The sequence below is a fragment of the Pempheris klunzingeri genome, chromosome 9, assembly GCF_042242105.1.
Source record: "Pempheris klunzingeri isolate RE-2024b chromosome 9, fPemKlu1.hap1, whole genome shotgun sequence".
In the NCBI taxonomy this organism is placed as follows: domain Eukaryota; kingdom Metazoa; phylum Chordata; class Actinopteri; order Acropomatiformes; family Pempheridae; genus Pempheris; species Pempheris klunzingeri.
The window spans coordinates 8,257,825-8,275,437 of record NC_092020.1 but is presented as its reverse complement, the minus strand read 5'-3'; the positions used below and the strand labels follow the sequence as shown (position 1 = coordinate 8,275,437).

Genomic DNA, 17,613 nt, shown 5'->3' with positions numbered 1-17,613 from the left:
AACTGTGAGCTATTTGGAATGGTAAAGCCCCATGCTGTCCCAATTTCCAGGATTTACATTCAAAGTTCTTGGAGTGAACTTGGGAATGTCCATAGGATGCTGTTCGTTCTACAGTATGCCAAATGCTTCACTGCAATTGTCATAGTCAATATTCTCGACTATCAGCATCGCAATGTAATGTTTTCACACAAGGAATACGTTTTGCCGTGACTTCCAATATCTTATCAGACATAAATGATTAATAAGTGACTGGTGGGCAAGCCCTGACCAGCAAATGGGAGAGCAGAGTGGCGCAGCGGAAGCGTGCTGGGCCCATAACCCAGAGGTCGATGGATCGAAACCATCCTCTGCTAACTGTGAGCTATTTGGAATGGTAAAGCACCATGCTGTCCCAATTTCCTGGATTTACATTCAAAGTTCTTGGAGTGAACTTGGGAATGTCCATAGGATGCTGTTCGTTCTACAGTATGCCAAATGATTCACTGTGATTTTTGCAAGCACTTTATTGTGTCAAGTCCCATCTGTGCTGGTCCAGGTTTGTCACGCACATTGTCATTTCAATGTTTTCAAGTGAACAGGGACTTAATGGCACAAGCGTCTAGGGCTGGATGTCTTTCTTCAGTGCTCTGGACACAAAATTCACATTTCAGGTACCTTATGTCGTTCAGTAATGCCTAGCAATAATATCTGTATTTTATGCTTTGAAATATCTCCATGGAGCCACCCTGTGTGGCTTCCTCACTTTGTCACTGAGTTAGTGATGACAGACGCTCCTTGTCAGGTAGTGTGGCCGAGTGGTCAAAGGCGCTGGATTAAGGCTCCAGTCTCTCAGGAGGCGTGGGTTCGAATCCCACCACTGCCACTTGACAATGAAGGTAATCTCTGTTGCCGTTCTAAAGCAGGACCAGGCTTGGAAGGGCTGAAGCCAATGGTAATATTGTGTAAAGTCTAGGCAAGCATTTGATTGGTTGTGAATTAGCAAAGTCGGCCCTGAAGCAAACTATGGAGCAGTTTTTCCTCAGAACCACTAGACGGCAGCACGTTCATCTGTTAGCTTACAAAGACAATGTACTATTTTGCCCATCGTTGACAAAAGACCTATTGACGACCAATATAAAATTCTGGAAATGGAGGCAGTGCGGCTGAATGGTCTTGAGCGCTGAAGTTGAGGCTCACCAGTTTTATCCAAAAAGAAGCAATTGCTAACATTGTTCTCTATCGTGCATCTGTAGTTCTCGTGAATCACGAGATTTTTGCACAATCATAACAGATTAGTAAATCCTAGAGCGCAAGCCCCAAAGCCTAAAACTGCAAGCAGAGTGGCGCAGTGGATGCATTCTGGCGTGGAACCCAAAGGTCGATGGACAGAAACCATCCTCTCCTAATAGCAAATACTGTGGACTATCAGCATCGCAATGTAATGTTTTCACGCAAGGAATACGTTTTGGATCCACCCTGTGTGGCTTCCTCACTTTGTCACTGAGTTAGTGATGACAGAAGCTCCTTGTCAGGTAGTGTGGCCGAGTGGTCAAAGGCGCTGGATTTAGGCTCCAGTCTCTCAGGAGGCGTGGGTTCGAATCCCACCACTGCCACTTGACAATGAAGGTAATCTCTGTTGCCGTTCTAAAGCAGGACCAGGCTTGAGAGGGCTGAAGCCAATGGTAACATTGTGTAAAGTCTAGGCAAGCATTTGATTGGTTGTGAATTAGCAAAGCCGGCCCTGAAGCAAACTATGGAACAGTTTTTCCTCAGAACCACTAGACGGCAGCACGTTCATCTGTTTGCTTACAAAGACAATGTACTATTTTGCCCATCGTTGACAAAAGACCTATTGACGACCAATATAAAATTCTGGAAATGGAGGCAGTGCGGCTGAATGGTCTTGAGCACTGAAGCTGAGGCTCACCAGTTTTATCCAAAAAGAAGCAATTGCTAACATTGTTCTCTGTCTTGCATCTGTAGTTCCCGTGAATCACGAGATTTTTGCACAATCACAACAGATTAGTAAATCCTAGTGCGCAAGCCCCAAACCCTAAAACTGTAAGCAGAGTGGCGCAGCGGATGCATTCAGCATCGCAATGTAATGTTTTCACGCAAGGAATACGTTTTGCCGTGAATTCCAATATCTTTACAGACATAAATGATTAATAAGTGACTGGTGGGCAAGCCCTGACCAGCAAATGGGAGAGCAGAGTGGCGCAGCGGAAGCGTGCTGGGCCCATAACCCAGAGGTCGATGGATCGAAACCATCCTCTGCTAACTGTGAGCTATTTGGAATGGTAAAGCCCCATGCTGTCCCAATTTCCAGGATTTACATTCAAAGTTCTTGGAGTGAACTTGGGAATGTCCATAGGATGCTGTTTGTTCTACAGTATGCCAAATGCTTCGCTGCAATTTTCATAGTCAATATTCTAGACTATCAGCATCGCAATGTAATGTTTTCACACAAGGAATACGTTTTGCCGTGAATTCCTATATCGTTACAGACATAAATGATTAATAAGTGACTGGTGGGCAAGCCCTGACCAGCAAATGGGAGAGCAGAGTGGCGCAGCGGAAGCGTGCTGGGCCCATAACCCAGAGGTCGATGGATCGAAACCATCCTCTGCTAACTGTGAGCTATTTGGAATGGTAAAGCCCCATGCTGTCCCAATTTCCAGGATTTACATTCAAAGTTCTTGGAGTGAACTTGGGAATGTCCATAGGATGCTGTTCGTTCTACAGTATGCCAAATGCTTCACTGCAATTGTCATAGTCAATATTCTCGACTATCAGCATCGCAATGTAATGTTTTCACACAAGGAATACGTTTTGCCGTGACTTCCAATATCTTATCAGACATAAATGATTAATAAGTGACTGGTGGGCAAGCCCTGACCAGCAAATGGGAGAGCAGAGTGGCGCAGCGGAAGCGTGCTAGGCCCATAACCCAGAGGTCGATGGATCGAAACCATCCTCTGCTAACTGTGAGCTATTTGGAATGGTAAAGCACCATGCTGTCCCAATTTCCTGGATTTACATTCAAAGTTCTTGGAGTGAACTTGGGAATGTCCATAGGATGCTGTTCGTTCTACAGTATGCCAAATGATTCACTGTGATTTTTGCAAGCACTTTATTGTGTCAAGTCCCATCTGTGCTGGTCCAGGTTTGTCACGCACATTGTCATTTCAATGTTTTCAAGTGAACAGGGACTTAATGGCACAAGCGTCTAGGGCTGGATGTCTTTCTTCAGTGCTGTGGACACAAAATTCACATTTCAGGTACCTTATGTCGTTCAGTAATGCCTAGCAATAATATCTGTATTTTATGCTTTGAAATATCTCCATGGAGCCACCCTGTGTGGCTTCCTCACTTTGTCACTGAGTTAGTGATGACAGACGCTCCTTGTCAGGTAGTGTGGCCGAGTGGTCAAAGGCGCTGGATTAAGGCTCCAGTCTCTCAGGAGGCGTGGGTTCGAATCCCACCACTGCCACTTGACAATGAAGGTAATCTCTGTTGCCGTTCTAAAGCAGGACCAGGCTTGGAAGGGCTGAAGCCAATGGTAACATTTTGTAAAGTCTAGGCAAGCATTTGATTGGTTGTGAATTAGCAAAGTCGGCCCTGAAGCAAACTATGGAGCAGTTTTTCCTCAGAACCACTAGACGGCAGCACGTTCATCTGTTAGCTTACAAAGACAATGTACTATTTTGCCCATCGTTGACAAAAGACCTATTGACGACCAATATAAAATTCTGGAAATGGAGGCAGTGCGGCTGAATGGTCTTGAGCGCTGAAGTTGAGGCTCACCAGTTTTATCCAAAAAGAAGCAATTGCTAACATTGTTCTCTATCGTGCATCTGTAGTTCTCGTGAATCACGAGATTTTTGCACAATCATAACAGATTAGTAAATCCTAGAGCGCAAGCCCCAAAGCCTAAAACTGCAAGCAGAGTGGCGCAGTGGATGCATTCTGGCGTGGAACCCAAAGGTCGATGGACAGAAACCATCCTCTCCTAATAGCAAATACTGTGGACTATCAGCATCGCAATGTAATGTTTTCACGCAAGGAATACGTTTTGGATCCACCCTGTGTGGCTTCCTCACTTTGTCACTGAGTTAGTGATGACAGAAGGTCCTTGTCAGGTAGTGTGGCCGAGTGGTCAAAGGCGCTGGATTTAGGCTCCAGTCTCTCAGGAGGCGTGGGTTCGAATCCCACCACTGCCACTTGACAATGAAGGTAATCTCTGTTGCCGTTCTAAAGCAGGACCAGGCTTGGAAGGGCTGAAGCCAATGGTAACATTGTGTAAAGTCTAGGCAAGCATTTGATTGGTTGTGAATTAGCAAAGCCGGCCCTGAAGCAAACTATGGAACAGTTTTTCCTCAGAACCACTAGACGGCAGCACGTTCATCTGTTTGCTTACAAAGACAATGTACTATTTTGCCCATCGTTGACAAAAGACCTATTGACGACCAATATAAAATTCTGGAAATGGAGGCAGTGCGGCTGAATGGTCTTGAGCGCTGAAGCTGAGGCTCACCAGTTTTATCCAAAAAGAAGCAATTGCTAACATTGTTCTCTGTCTTGCATCTGTAGTTCCCGTGAATCACGAGATTTTTGCACAATCACAACAGATTAGTAAATCCTAGTGCGCAAGCCCCAAACCCTAAAACTGTAAGCAGAGTGGCGCAGCGGATGCATTCAGCATCGCAATGTAATGTTTTCACGCAAGGAATACGTTTTGCCGTGAATTCCAATATCTTTACAGACATAAATGATTAATAAGTGACTGGTGGGCAAGCCCTGACCAGCAAATGGGAGAGCAGAGTGGCGCAGCGGAAGCGTGCTGGGCCCATAACCCAGAGGTCGATGGATCGAAACCATCCTCTGCTAACTGTGAGCTATTTGGAATGGTAAAGCCCCATGCTGTCCCAATTTCCAGGATTTACATTCAAAGTTCTTGGAGTGAACTTGGGAATGTCCATAGGATGCTGTTTGTTCTACAGTATGCCAAATGCTTCGCTGCAATTTTCATAGTCAATATTCTAGACTATCAGCATCGCAATGTAATGTTTTCACACAAGGAATACGTTTTGCCGTGAATTCCTATATCGTTACAGACATAAATGATTAATAAGTGACTGGTGGGCAAGCCCTGACCAGCAAATGGGAGAGCAGAGTGGCGCAGCGGAAGCGTGCTGGGCCCATAACCCAGAGGTCGATGGATCGAAACCATCCTCTGCTAACTGTGAGCTATTTGGAATGGTAAAGCCCCATGCTGTCCCAATTTCCAGGATTTACATTCAAAGTTCTTGGAGTGAACTTGGGAATGTCCATAGGATGCTGTTCGTTCTACAGTATGCCAAATGCTTCACTGCAATTGTCATAGTCAATATTCTCGACTATCAGCATCGCAATGTAATGTTTTCACACAAGGAATACGTTTTGCCGTGACTTCCAATATCTTATCAGACATAAATGATTAATAAGTGACTGGTGGGCAAGCCCTGACCAGCAAATGGGAGAGCAGAGTGGCGCAGCGGAAGCGTGCTAGGCCCATAACCCAGAGGTCGATGGATCGAAACCATCCTCTGCTAACTGTGAGCTATTTGGAATGGTAAAGCACCATGCTGTCCCAATTTCCTGGATTTACATTCAAAGTTCTTGGAGTGAACTTGGGAATGTCCATAGGATGCTGTTCGTTCTACAGTATGCCAAATGATTCACTGTGATTTTTGCAAGCACTTTATTGTGTCAAGTCCCATCTGTGCTGGTCCAGGTTTGTCACGCACATTGTCATTTCAATGTTTTCAAGTGAACAGGGACTTAATGGCACAAGCGTCTAGGGCTGGATGTCTTTCTTCAGTGCTGTGGACACAAAATTCACATTTCAGGTACCTTATGTCGTTCAGTAATGCCTAGCAATAATATCTGTATTTTATGCTTTGAAATATCTCCATGGAGCCACCCTGTGTGGCTTCCTCACTTTGTCACTGAGTTAGTGATGACAGACGCTCCTTGTCAGGTAGTGTGGCCGAGTGGTCAAAGGCGCTGGATTAAGGCTCCAGTCTCTCAGGAGGCGTGGGTTCGAATCCCACCACTGCCACTTGACAATGAAGGTAATCTCTGTTGCCGTTCTAAAGCAGGACCAGGCTTGGAAGGGCTGAAGCCAATGGTAACATTGTGTAAAGTCTAGGCAAGCATTTGATTGGTTGTGAATTAGCAAAGTCGGCCCTGAAGCAAACTATGGAGCAGTTTTTCCTCAGAACCACTAGACGGCAGCACGTTCATCTGTTAGCTTACAAAGACAATGTACTATTTTGCCCATCGTTGACAAAAGACCTATTGACGACCAATATAAAATTCTGGAAATGGAGGCAGTGCGGCTGAATGGTCTTGAGCGCTGAAGTTGAGGCTCACCAGTTTTATCCAAAAAGAAGCAATTGCTAACATTGTTCTCTATCGTGCATCTGTAGTTCTCGTGAATCACGAGATTTTTGCACAATCATAACAGATTAGTAAATCCTAGTGCGCAAGCCCCAAAGCCTAAAACTGCAAGCAGAGTGGCGCAGTGGATGCATTCTGGCGTGGAACCCAAAGGTCGATGGACAGAAACCATCCTCTCCTAATAGCAAATACTGTGGACTATCAGCATCGCAATGTAATGTTTTCACGCAAGGAATACGTTTTGGAGCCACCCTGTGTGGCTTCCTCACTTTGTCACTGAGTTAGTGATGACAGACGCTCCTTGTCAGGTAGTGTGGCCGAGTGGTCAAAGGCGCTGGATTAAGGCTCCAGTCTCTCAGGAGGCGTGGGTTCGAATCCCACCACTGCCACTTGACAATGAAGGTAATCTCTGTTGCCGTTCTAAAGCAGGACCAGGCTTGGAAGGGCTGAAGCCAATGGTAACATTGTGTAAAGTCTAGGCAAGCATTTGATTGGTTGTGAATTAGCAAAGTCGGCCCTGAAGCAAACTATGGAGCAGTTTTTCCTCAGAACCACTAGACGGCAGCACGTTCATCTGTTAGCTTACAAAGACAATGTACTATTTTGCCCATCGTTGACAAAAGACCTATTGACGACCAATATAAAATTCTGGAAATGGAGGCAGTGCGGCTGAATGGTCTTGAGCGCTGAAGTTGAGGCTCACCAGTTTTATCCAAAAAGAAGCAATTGCTAACATTGTTCTCTATCGTGCATCTGTAGTTCTCGTGAATCACGAGATTTTTGCACAATCATAACAGATTAGTAAATCCTAGAGCGCAAGCCCCAAAGCCTAAAACTGCAAGCAGAGTGGCGCAGTGGATGCATTCTGGCGTGGAACCCAAAGGTCGATGGACAGAAACCATCCTCTCCTAATAGCAAATACTGTGGACTATCAGCATCGCAATGTAATGTTTTCACGCAAGGAATACGTTTTGGATCCACCCTGTGTGGCTTCCTCACTTTGTCACTGAGTTAGTGATGACAGAAGCTCCTTGTCAGGTAGTGTGGCCGAGTGGTCAAAGGCGCTGGATTTAGGCTCCAGTCTCTCAGGAGGCGTGGGTTCGAATCCCACCACTGCCACTTGACAATGAAGGTAATCTCTGTTGCCGTTCTAAAGCAGGACCAGGCTTGGAAGGGCTGAAGCCAATGGTAACATTGTGTAAAGTCTAGGCAAGCATTTGATTGGTTGTGAATTAGCAAAGCCGGCCCTGAAGCAAACTATGGAACAGTTTTTCCTCAGAACCACTAGACGGCAGCACGTTCATCTGTTTGCTTACAAAGACAATGTACTATTTTGCCCATCGTTGACAAAAGACCTATTGACGACCAATATAAAATTCTGGAAATGGAGGCAGTGCGGCTGAATGGTCTTGAGCGCTGAAGCTGAGGCTCACCAGTTTTATCCAAAAAGAAGCAATTGCTAACATTGTTCTCTGTCTTGCATCTGTAGTTCCCGTGAATCACGAGATTTTTGCACAATCACAACAGATTAGTAAATCCTAGTGCGCAAGCCCCAAACCCTAAAACTGTAAGCAGAGTGGCGCAGCGGATGCATTCAGCATCGCAATGTAATGTTTTCACGCAAGGAATACGTTTTGCCGTGAATTCCAATATCTTTACAGACATAAATGATTAATAAGTGACTGGTGGGCAAGCCCTGACCAGCAAATGGGAGAGCAGAGTGGCGCAGCGGAAGCGTGCTGGGCCCATAACCCAGAGGTCGATGGATCGAAACCATCCTCTGCTAACTGTGAGCTATTTGGAATGGTAAAGCCCCATGCTGTCCCAATTTCCAGGATTTACATTCAAAGTTCTTGGAGTGAACTTGGGAATGTCCATAGGATGCTGTTTGTTCTACAGTATGCCAAATGCTTCGCTGCAATTTTCATAGTCAATATTCTAGACTATCAGCATCGCAATGTAATGTTTTCACACAAGGAATACGTTTTGCCGTGAATTCCTATATCGTTACAGACATAAATGATTAATAAGTGACTGGTGGGCAAGCCCTGACCAGCAAATGGGAGAGCAGAGTGGCGCAGCGGAAGCGTGCTGGGCCCATAACCCAGAGGTCGATGGATCGAAACCATCCTCTGCTAACTGTGAGCTATTTGGAATGGTAAAGCCCCATGCTGTCCCAATTTCCAGGATTTACATTCAAAGTTCTTGGAGTGAACTTGGGAATGTCCATAGGATGCTGTTCGTTCTACAGTATGCCAAATGCTTCACTGCAATTGTCATAGTCAATATTCTCGACTATCAGCATCGCAATGTAATGTTTTCACACAAGGAATACGTTTTGCCGTGACTTCCAATATCTTATCAGACATAAATGATTAATAAGTGACTGGTGGGCAAGCCCTGACCAGCAAATGGGAGAGCAGAGTGGCGCAGCGGAAGCGTGCTAGGCCCATAACCCAGAGGTCGATGGATCGAAACCATCCTCTGCTAACTGTGAGCTATTTGGAATGGTAAAGCACCATGCTGTCCCAATTTCCTGGATTTACATTCAAAGTTCTTGGAGTGAACTTGGGAATGTCCATAGGATGCTGTTCGTTCTACAGTATGCCAAATGATTCACTGTGATTTTTGCAAGCACTTTATTGTGTCAAGTCCCATCTGTGCTGGTCCAGGTTTGTCACGCACATTGTCATTTCAATGTTTTCAAGTGAACAGGGACTTAATGGCACAAGCGTCTAGGGCTGGATGTCTTTCTTCAGTGCTGTGGACACAAAATTCACATTTCAGGTACCTTATGTCGTTCAGTAATGCCTAGCAATAATATCTGTATTTTATGCTTTGAAATATCTCCATGGAGCCACCCTGTGTGGCTTCCTCACTTTGTCACTGAGTTAGTGATGACAGACGCTCCTTGTCAGGTAGTGTGGCCGAGTGGTCAAAGGCGCTGGATTAAGGCTCCAGTCTCTCAGGAGGCGTGGGTTCGAATCCCACCACTGCCACTTGACAATGAAGGTAATCTCTGTTGCCGTTCTAAAGCAGGACCAGGCTTGGAAGGGCTGAAGCCAATGGTAACATTGTGTAAAGTCTAGGCAAGCATTTGATTGGTTGTGAATTAGCAAAGTCGGCCCTGAAGCAAACTATGGAGCAGTTTTTCCTCAGAACCACTAGACGGCAGCACGTTCATCTGTTAGCTTACAAAGACAATGTACTATTTTGCCCATCGTTGACAAAAGACCTATTGACGACCAATATAAAATTCTGGAAATGGAGGCAGTGCGGCTGAATGGTCTTGAGCGCTGAAGTTGAGGCTCACCAGTTTTATCCAAAAAGAAGCAATTGCTAACATTGTTCTCTATCGTGCATCTGTAGTTCTCGTGAATCACGAGATTTTTGCACAATCATAACAGATTAGTAAATCCTAGTGCGCAAGCCCCAAAGCCTAAAACTGCAAGCAGAGTGGCGCAGTGGATGCATTCTGGCGTGGAACCCAAAGGTCGATGGACAGAAACCATCCTCTCCTAATAGCAAATACTGTGGACTATCAGCATCGCAATGTAATGTTTTCACGCAAGGAATACGTTTTGGAGCCACCCTGTGTGGCTTCCTCACTTTGTCACTGAGTTAGTGATGACAGACGCTCCTTGTCAGGTAGTGTGGCCGAGTGGTCAAAGGCGCTGGATTAAGGCTCCAGTCTCTCAGGAGGCGTGGGTTCGAATCCCACCACTGCCACTTGACAATGAAGGTAATCTCTGTTGCCGTTCTAAAGCAGGACCAGGCTTGGAAGGGCTGAAGCCAATGGTAACATTGTGTAAAGTCTAGGCAAGCATTTGATTGGTTGTGAATTAGCAAAGTCGGCCCTGAAGCAAACTATGGAGCAGTTTTTCCTCAGAACCACTAGACGGCAGCACGTTCATCTGTTAGCTTACAAAGACAATGTACTATTTTGCCCATCGTTGACAAAAGACCTATTGACGACCAATATAAAATTCTGGAAATGGAGGCAGTGCGGCTGAATGGTCTTGAGCGCTGAAGTTGAGGCTCACCAGTTTTATCCAAAAAGAAGCAATTGCTAACATTGTTCTCTATCGTGCATCTGTAGTTCTCGTGAATCACGAGATTTTTGCACAATCATAACAGATTAGTAAATCCTAGAGCGCAAGCCCCAAAGCCTAAAACTGCAAGCAGAGTGGCGCAGTGGATGCATTCTGGCGTGGAACCCAAAGGTCGATGGACAGAAACCATCCTCTCCTAATAGCAAATACTGTGGACTATCAGCATCGCAATGTAATGTTTTCACGCAAGGAATACGTTTTGGATCCACCCTGTGTGGCTTCCTCACTTTGTCACTGAGTTAGTGATGACAGAAGCTCCTTGTCAGGTAGTGTGGCCGAGTGGTCAAAGGCGCTGGATTTAGGCTCCAGTCTCTCAGGAGGCGTGGGTTCGAATCCCACCACTGCCACTTGACAATGAAGGTAATCTCTGTTGCCGTTCTAAAGCAGGACCAGGCTTGGAAGGGCTGAAGCCAATGGTAACATTGTGTAAAGTCTAGGCAAGCATTTGATTGGTTGTGAATTAGCAAAGCCGGCCCTGAAGCAAACTATGGAACAGTTTTTCCTCAGAACCACTAGACGGCAGCACGTTCATCTGTTTGCTTACAAAGACAATGTACTATTTTGCCCATCGTTGACAAAAGACCTATTGACGACCAATATAAAATTCTGGAAATGGAGGCAGTGCGGCTGAATGGTCTTGAGCGCTGAAGCTGAGGCTCACCAGTTTTATCCAAAAAGAAGCAATTGCTAACATTGTTCTCTGTCTTGCATCTGTAGTTCCCGTGAATCACGAGATTTTTGCACAATCACAACAGATTAGTAAATCCTAGTGCGCAAGCCCCAAACCCTAAAACTGTAAGCAGAGTGGCGCAGCGGATGCATTCAGCATCGCAATGTAATGTTTTCACGCAAGGAATACGTTTTGCCGTGAATTCCAATATCTTTACAGACATAAATGATTAATAAGTGACTGGTGGGCAAGCCCTGACCAGCAAATGGGAGAGCAGAGTGGCGCAGCGGAAGCGTGCTGGGCCCATAACCCAGAGGTCGATGGATCGAAACCATCCTCTGCTAACTGTGAGCTATTTGGAATGGTAAAGCCCCATGCTGTCCCAATGTCCAGGATTTACATTCAAAGTTCTTGGAGTGAACTTGGGAATGTCCATAGGATGCTGTTTGTTCTACAGTATGCCAAATGCTTCGCTGCAATTTTCATAGTCAATATTCTAGACTATCAGCATCGCAATGTAATGTTTTCACACAAGGAATACGTTTTGCCGTGAATTCCTATATCGTTACAGACATAAATGATTAATAAGTGACTGGTGGGCAAGCCCTGACCAGCAAATGGGAGAGCAGAGTGGCGCAGCGGAAGCGTGCTGGGCCCATAACCCAGAGGTCGATGGATCGAAACCATCCTCTGCTAACTGTGAGCTATTTGGAATGGTAAAGCCCCATGCTGTCCCAATTTCCAGGATTTACATTCAAAGTTCTTGGAGTGAACTTGGGAATGTCCATAGGATGCTGTTCGTTCTACAGTATGCCAAATGCTTCACTGCAATTGTCATAGTCAATATTCTCGACTATCAGCATCGCAATGTAATGTTTTCACACAAGGAATACGTTTTGCCGTGAATTCCAATATCTTATCAGACATAAATGATTAATAAGTGACTGGTGGGCAAGCCCTGACCAGCAAATGGGAGAGCAGAGTGGCGCAGCGGAAGCGTGCTGGGCCCATAACCCAGAGGTCGATGGATCGAAACCATCCTCTGCTAACTGTGAGCTATTTGGAATGGTAAAGCACCATGCTGTCCCAATTTCCTGGATTTACATTCAAAGTTCTTGGAGTGAACTTGGGAATGTCCATAGGATGCTGTTCGTTCTACAGTATGCCAAATGATTCACTGTGATTTTTGCAAGCACTTTATTGTGTCAAGTCCCATCTGTGCTGGTCCAGGTTTGTCACGCACATTGTCATTTCAATGTTTTCAAGTGAACAGGGACTTAATGGCACAAGCGTCTAGGGCTGGATGTCTTTCTTCAGTGCTGTGGACACAAAATTCACATTTCAGGTACCTTATGTCGTTCAGTAATGCCTAGCAATAATATCTGTATTTTATGCTTTGAAATATCTCCATGGAGCCACCCTGTGTGGCTTCCTCACTTTGTCACTGAGTTAGTGATGACAGACGCTCCTTGTCAGGTAGTGTGGCCGAGTGGTCAAAGGCGCTGGATTAAGGCTCCAGTCTCTCAGGAGGCGTGGGTTCGAATCCCACCACTGCCACTTGACAATGAAGGTAATCTCTGTTGCCGTTCTAAAGCAGGACCAGGCTTGGAAGGGCTGAAGCCAATGGTAACATTGTGTAAAGTCTAGGCAAGCATTTGATTGGTTGTGAATTAGCAAAGTCGGCCCTGAAGCAAACTATGGAGCAGTTTTTCCTCAGAACCACTAGACGGCAGCACGTTCATCTGTTAGCTTACAAAGACAATGTACTATTTTGCCCATCGTTGACAAAAGACCTATTGACGACCAATATAAAATTCTGGAAATGGAGGCAGTGCGGCTGAATGGTCTTGAGCGCTGAAGTTGAGGCTCACCAGTTTTATCCAAAAAGAAGCAATTGCTAACATTGTTCTCTATCGTGCATCTGTAGTTCTCGTGAATCACGAGATTTTTGCACAATCATAACAGATTAGTAAATCCTAGTGCGCAAGCCCCAAAGCCTAAAACTGCAAGCAGAGTGGCGCAGTGGATGCATTCTGGCGTGGAACCCAAAGGTCGATGGACAGAAACCATCCTCTCCTAATAGCAAATACTGTGGACTATCAGCATCGCAATGTAATGTTTTCACGCAAGGAATACGTTTTGGATCCACCCTGTGTGGCTTCCTCACTTTGTCACTGAGTTAGTGATGACAGAAGCTCCTTGTCAGGTAGTGTGGCCGAGTGGTCAAAGGCGCTGGATTTAGGCTCCAGTCTCTCAGGAGGCGTGGGTTCGAATCCCACCACTGCCACTTGACAATGAAGGTAATCTCTGTTGCCGTTCTAAAGCAGGACCAGGCTTGGAAGGGCTGAAGCCAATGGTAACATTGTGTAAAGTCTAGGCAAGCATTTGATTGGTTGTGAATTAGCAAAGCCGGCCCTGAAGCAAACTATGGAACAGTTTTTCCTCAGAACCACTAGACGGCAGCACGTTCATCTGTTTGCTTACAAAGACAATGTACTATTTTGCCCATCGTTGACAAAAGACCTATTGACGACCAATATAAAATTCTGGAAATGGAGGCAGTGCGGCTGAATGGTCTTGAGCGCTGAAGCTGAGGCTCACCAGTTTTATCCAAAAAGAAGCAATTGCTAACATTGTTCTCTGTCTTGCATCTGTAGTTCCCGTGAATCACGAGATTTTTGCACAATCACAACAGATTAGTAAATCCTAGTGCGCAAGCCCCAAACCCTAAAACTGTAAGCAGAGTGGCGCAGCGGATGCATTCAGCATCGCAATGTAATGTTTTCACGCAAGGAATACGTTTTGCCGTGAATTCCAATATCTTTACAGACATAAATGATTAATAAGTGACTGGTGGGCAAGCCCTGACCAGCAAATGGGAGAGCAGAGTGGCGCAGCGGAAGCGTGCTGGGCCCATAACCCAGAGGTCGATGGATCGAAACCATCCTCTGCTAACTGTGAGCTATTTGGAATGGTAAAGCCCCATGCTGTCCCAATGTCCAGGATTTACATTCAAAGTTCTTGGAGTGAACTTGGGAATGTCCATAGGATGCTGTTCGTTCTACAGTATGCCAAATGCTTCGCTGCAATTTTCATAGTCAATATTCTAGACTATCAGCATCGCAATGTAATGTTTTCACACAAGGAATACGTTTTGCCGTGAATTCCTATATCGTTACAGACATAAATGATTAATAAGTGACTGGTGGGCAAGCCCTGACCAGCAAATGGGAGAGCAGAGTGGCGCAGCGGAAGCGTGCTGGGCCCATAACCCAGAGGTCGATGGATCGAAACCATCCTCTGCTAACTGTGAGCTATTTGGAATGGTAAAGCCCCATGCTGTCCCAATTTCCAGGATTTACATTCAAAGTTCTTGGAGTGAACTTGGGAATGTCCATAGGATGCTGTTCGTTCTACAGTATGCCAAATGCTTCACTGCAATTGTCATAGTCAATATTCTCGACTATCAGCATCGCAATGTAATGTTTTCACACAAGGAATACGTTTTGCCGTGACTTCCAATATCTTATCAGACATAAATGATTAATAAGTGACTGGTGGGCAAGCCCTGACCAGCAAATGGGAGAGCAGAGTGGCGCAGCGGAAGCGTGCTAGGCCCATAACCCAGAGGTCGATGGATCGAAACCATCCTCTGCTAACTGTGAGCTATTTGGAATGGTAAAGCACCATGCTGTCCCAATTTCCTGGATTTACATTCAAAGTTCTTGGAGTGAACTTGGGAATGTCCATAGGATGCTGTTCGTTCTACAGTATGCCAAATGATTCACTGTGATTTTTGCAAGCACTTTATTGTGTCAAGTCCCATCTGTGCTGGTCCAGGTTTGTCACGCACATTGTCATTTCAATGTTTTCAAGTGAACAGGGACTTAATGGCACAAGCGTCTAGGGCTGGATGTCTTTCTTCAGTGCTGTGGACACAAAATTCACATTTCAGGTACCTTATGTCGTTCAGTAATGCCTAGCAATAATATCTGTATTTTATGCTTTGAAATATCTCCATGGAGCCACCCTGTGTGGCTTCCTCACTTTGTCACTGAGTTAGTGATGACAGACGCTCCTTGTCAGGTAGTGTGGCCGAGTGGTCAAAGGCGCTGGATTAAGGCTCCAGTCTCTCAGGAGGCGTGGGTTCGAATCCCACCACTGCCACTTGACAATGAAGGTAATCTCTGTTGCCGTTCTAAAGCAGGACCAGGCTTGGAAGGGCTGAAGCCAATGGTAACATTTTGTAAAGTCTAGGCAAGCATTTGATTGGTTGTGAATTAGCAAAGTCGGCCCTGAAGCAAACTATGGAGCAGTTTTTCCTCAGAACCACTAGACGGCAGCACGTTCATCTGTTAGCTTACAAAGACAATGTACTATTTTGCCCATCGTTGACAAAAGACCTATTGACGACCAATATAAAATTCTGGAAATGGAGGCAGTGCGGCTGAATGGTCTTGAGCGCTGAAGTTGAGGCTCACCAGTTTTATCCAAAAAGAAGCAATTGCTAACATTGTTCTCTATCGTGCATCTGTAGTTCTCGTGAATCACGAGATTTTTGCACAATCATAACAGATTAGTAAATCCTAGAGCGCAAGCCCCAAAGCCTAAAACTGCAAGCAGAGTGGCGCAGTGGATGCATTCTGGCGTGGAACCCAAAGGTCGATGGACAGAAACCATCCTCTCCTAATAGCAAATACTGTGGACTATCAGCATCGCAATGTAATGTTTTCACGCAAGGAATACGTTTTGGATCCACCCTGTGTGGCTTCCTCACTTTGTCACTGAGTTAGTGATGACAGAAGGTCCTTGTCAGGTAGTGTGGCCGAGTGGTCAAAGGCGCTGGATTTAGGCTCCAGTCTCTCAGGAGGCGTGGGTTCGAATCCCACCACTGCCACTTGACAATGAAGGTAATCTCTGTTGCCGTTCTAAAGCAGGACCAGGCTTGGAAGGGCTGAAGCCAATGGTAACATTGTGTAAAGTCTAGGCAAGCATTTGATTGGTTGTGAATTAGCAAAGCCGGCCCTGAAGCAAACTATGGAACAGTTTTTCCTCAGAACCACTAGACGGCAGCACGTTCATCTGTTTGCTTACAAAGACAATGTACTATTTTGCCCATCGTTGACAAAAGACCTATTGACGACCAATATAAAATTCTGGAAATGGAGGCAGTGCGGCTGAATGGTCTTGAGCGCTGAAGCTGAGGCTCACCAGTTTTATCCAAAAAGAAGCAATTGCTAACATTGTTCTCTGTCTTGCATCTGTAGTTCCCGTGAATCACGAGATTTTTGCACAATCACAACAGATTAGTAAATCCTAGTGCGCAAGCCCCAAACCCTAAAACTGTAAGCAGAGTGGCGCAGCGGATGCATTCAGCATCGCAATGTAATGTTTTCACGCAAGGAATACGTTTTGCCGTGAATTCCAATATCTTTACAGACATAAATGATTAATAAGTGACTGGTGGGCAAGCCCTGACCAGCAAATGGGAGAGCAGAGTGGCGCAGCGGAAGCGTGCTGGGCCCATAACCCAGAGGTCGATGGATCGAAACCATCCTCTGCTAACTGTGAGCTATTTGGAATGGTAAAGCCCCATGCTGTCCCAATTTCCAGGATTTACATTCAAAGTTCTTGGAGTGAACTTGGGAATGTCCATAGGATGCTGTTTGTTCTACAGTATGCCAAATGCTTCGCTGCAATTTTCATAGTCAATATTCTAGACTATCAGCATCGCAATGTAATGTTTTCACACAAGGAATACGTTTTGCCGTGAATTCCTATATCGTTACAGACATAAATGATTAATAAGTGACTGGTGGGCAAGCCCTGACCAGCAAATGGGAGAGCAGAGTGGCGCAGCGGAAGCGTGCTGGGCCCATAACCCAGAGGTCGATGGATCGAAACCATCCTCTGCTAACTGTGAGCTATTTGGAATGGTAAAGCCCCATGCTGTCCCAATTTCCAGGATTTACATTCAAAGTTCTTGGAGTGAACTTGGGAATGTCCATAGGATGCTGTTCGTTCTACAGTATGCCAAATGCTTCACTGCAATTGTCATAGTCAATATTCTCGACTATCAGCATCGCAATGTAATGTTTTCACACAAGGAATACGTTTTGCCGTGACTTCCAATATCTTATCAGACATAAATGATTAATAAGTGACTGGTGGGCAAGCCCTGACCAGCAAATGGGAGAGCAGAGTGGCGCAGCGGAAGCGTGCTAGGCCCATAACCCAGAGGTCGATGGATCGAAACCATCCTCTGCTAACTGTGAGCTATTTGGAATGGTAAAGCACCATGCTGTCCCAATTTCCTGGATTTACATTCAAAGTTCTTGGAGTGAACTTGGGAATGTCCATAGGATGCTGTTCGTTCTACAGTATGCCAAATGATTCACTGTGATTTTT

The 17,613-nt window shown here is 45.5% G+C and overlaps 14 non-coding genes across 14 annotated transcripts; all 14 read left to right on the top strand.

Annotated features, from left to right (window-relative positions):
• The first annotated feature begins 780 nt into the window (after window positions 1-780).
• trnal-aag (transfer RNA leucine (anticodon AAG)) lies at window positions 781-862 on the top strand. The gene has a single exon. It is a non-coding gene; the product is annotated as a tRNA-Leu (tRNA).
• Window positions 863-1,510: 648 nt separating this feature from the next.
• On the top strand, window positions 1,511-1,592 carry trnal-uag (transfer RNA leucine (anticodon UAG)). Its single transcript has one exon. It is a non-coding gene; the product is annotated as a tRNA-Leu (tRNA).
• A 1,798-nt stretch (window positions 1,593-3,390) lies between these two features.
• trnal-aag (transfer RNA leucine (anticodon AAG)) lies at window positions 3,391-3,472 on the top strand. Its single transcript has one exon. It is a non-coding gene; the product is annotated as a tRNA-Leu (tRNA).
• Window positions 3,473-4,120: 648 nt separating this feature from the next.
• trnal-uag (transfer RNA leucine (anticodon UAG)) lies at window positions 4,121-4,202 on the top strand. The gene has a single exon. It is a non-coding gene; the product is annotated as a tRNA-Leu (tRNA).
• Window positions 4,203-6,000: 1,798 nt separating this feature from the next.
• On the top strand, window positions 6,001-6,082 carry trnal-aag (transfer RNA leucine (anticodon AAG)). Its single transcript has one exon. It is a non-coding gene; the product is annotated as a tRNA-Leu (tRNA).
• Window positions 6,083-6,730: 648 nt separating this feature from the next.
• trnal-aag (transfer RNA leucine (anticodon AAG)) lies at window positions 6,731-6,812 on the top strand. The gene has a single exon. It is a non-coding gene; the product is annotated as a tRNA-Leu (tRNA).
• Window positions 6,813-7,460: 648 nt separating this feature from the next.
• Window positions 7,461-7,542, top strand: trnal-uag (transfer RNA leucine (anticodon UAG)). Its single transcript has one exon. It is a non-coding gene; the product is annotated as a tRNA-Leu (tRNA).
• A 1,798-nt stretch (window positions 7,543-9,340) lies between these two features.
• On the top strand, window positions 9,341-9,422 carry trnal-aag (transfer RNA leucine (anticodon AAG)). Its single transcript has one exon. It is a non-coding gene; the product is annotated as a tRNA-Leu (tRNA).
• Window positions 9,423-10,070: 648 nt separating this feature from the next.
• Window positions 10,071-10,152, top strand: trnal-aag (transfer RNA leucine (anticodon AAG)). The gene has a single exon. It is a non-coding gene; the product is annotated as a tRNA-Leu (tRNA).
• Window positions 10,153-10,800: 648 nt separating this feature from the next.
• trnal-uag (transfer RNA leucine (anticodon UAG)) lies at window positions 10,801-10,882 on the top strand. Its single transcript has one exon. It is a non-coding gene; the product is annotated as a tRNA-Leu (tRNA).
• A 1,798-nt stretch (window positions 10,883-12,680) lies between these two features.
• Window positions 12,681-12,762, top strand: trnal-aag (transfer RNA leucine (anticodon AAG)). The gene has a single exon. It is a non-coding gene; the product is annotated as a tRNA-Leu (tRNA).
• Window positions 12,763-13,410: 648 nt separating this feature from the next.
• On the top strand, window positions 13,411-13,492 carry trnal-uag (transfer RNA leucine (anticodon UAG)). The gene has a single exon. It is a non-coding gene; the product is annotated as a tRNA-Leu (tRNA).
• A 1,798-nt stretch (window positions 13,493-15,290) lies between these two features.
• trnal-aag (transfer RNA leucine (anticodon AAG)) lies at window positions 15,291-15,372 on the top strand. Its single transcript has one exon. It is a non-coding gene; the product is annotated as a tRNA-Leu (tRNA).
• A 648-nt stretch (window positions 15,373-16,020) lies between these two features.
• Window positions 16,021-16,102, top strand: trnal-uag (transfer RNA leucine (anticodon UAG)). The gene has a single exon. It is a non-coding gene; the product is annotated as a tRNA-Leu (tRNA).
• The last annotated feature ends 1,511 nt before the right edge of the window (window positions 16,103-17,613 follow it).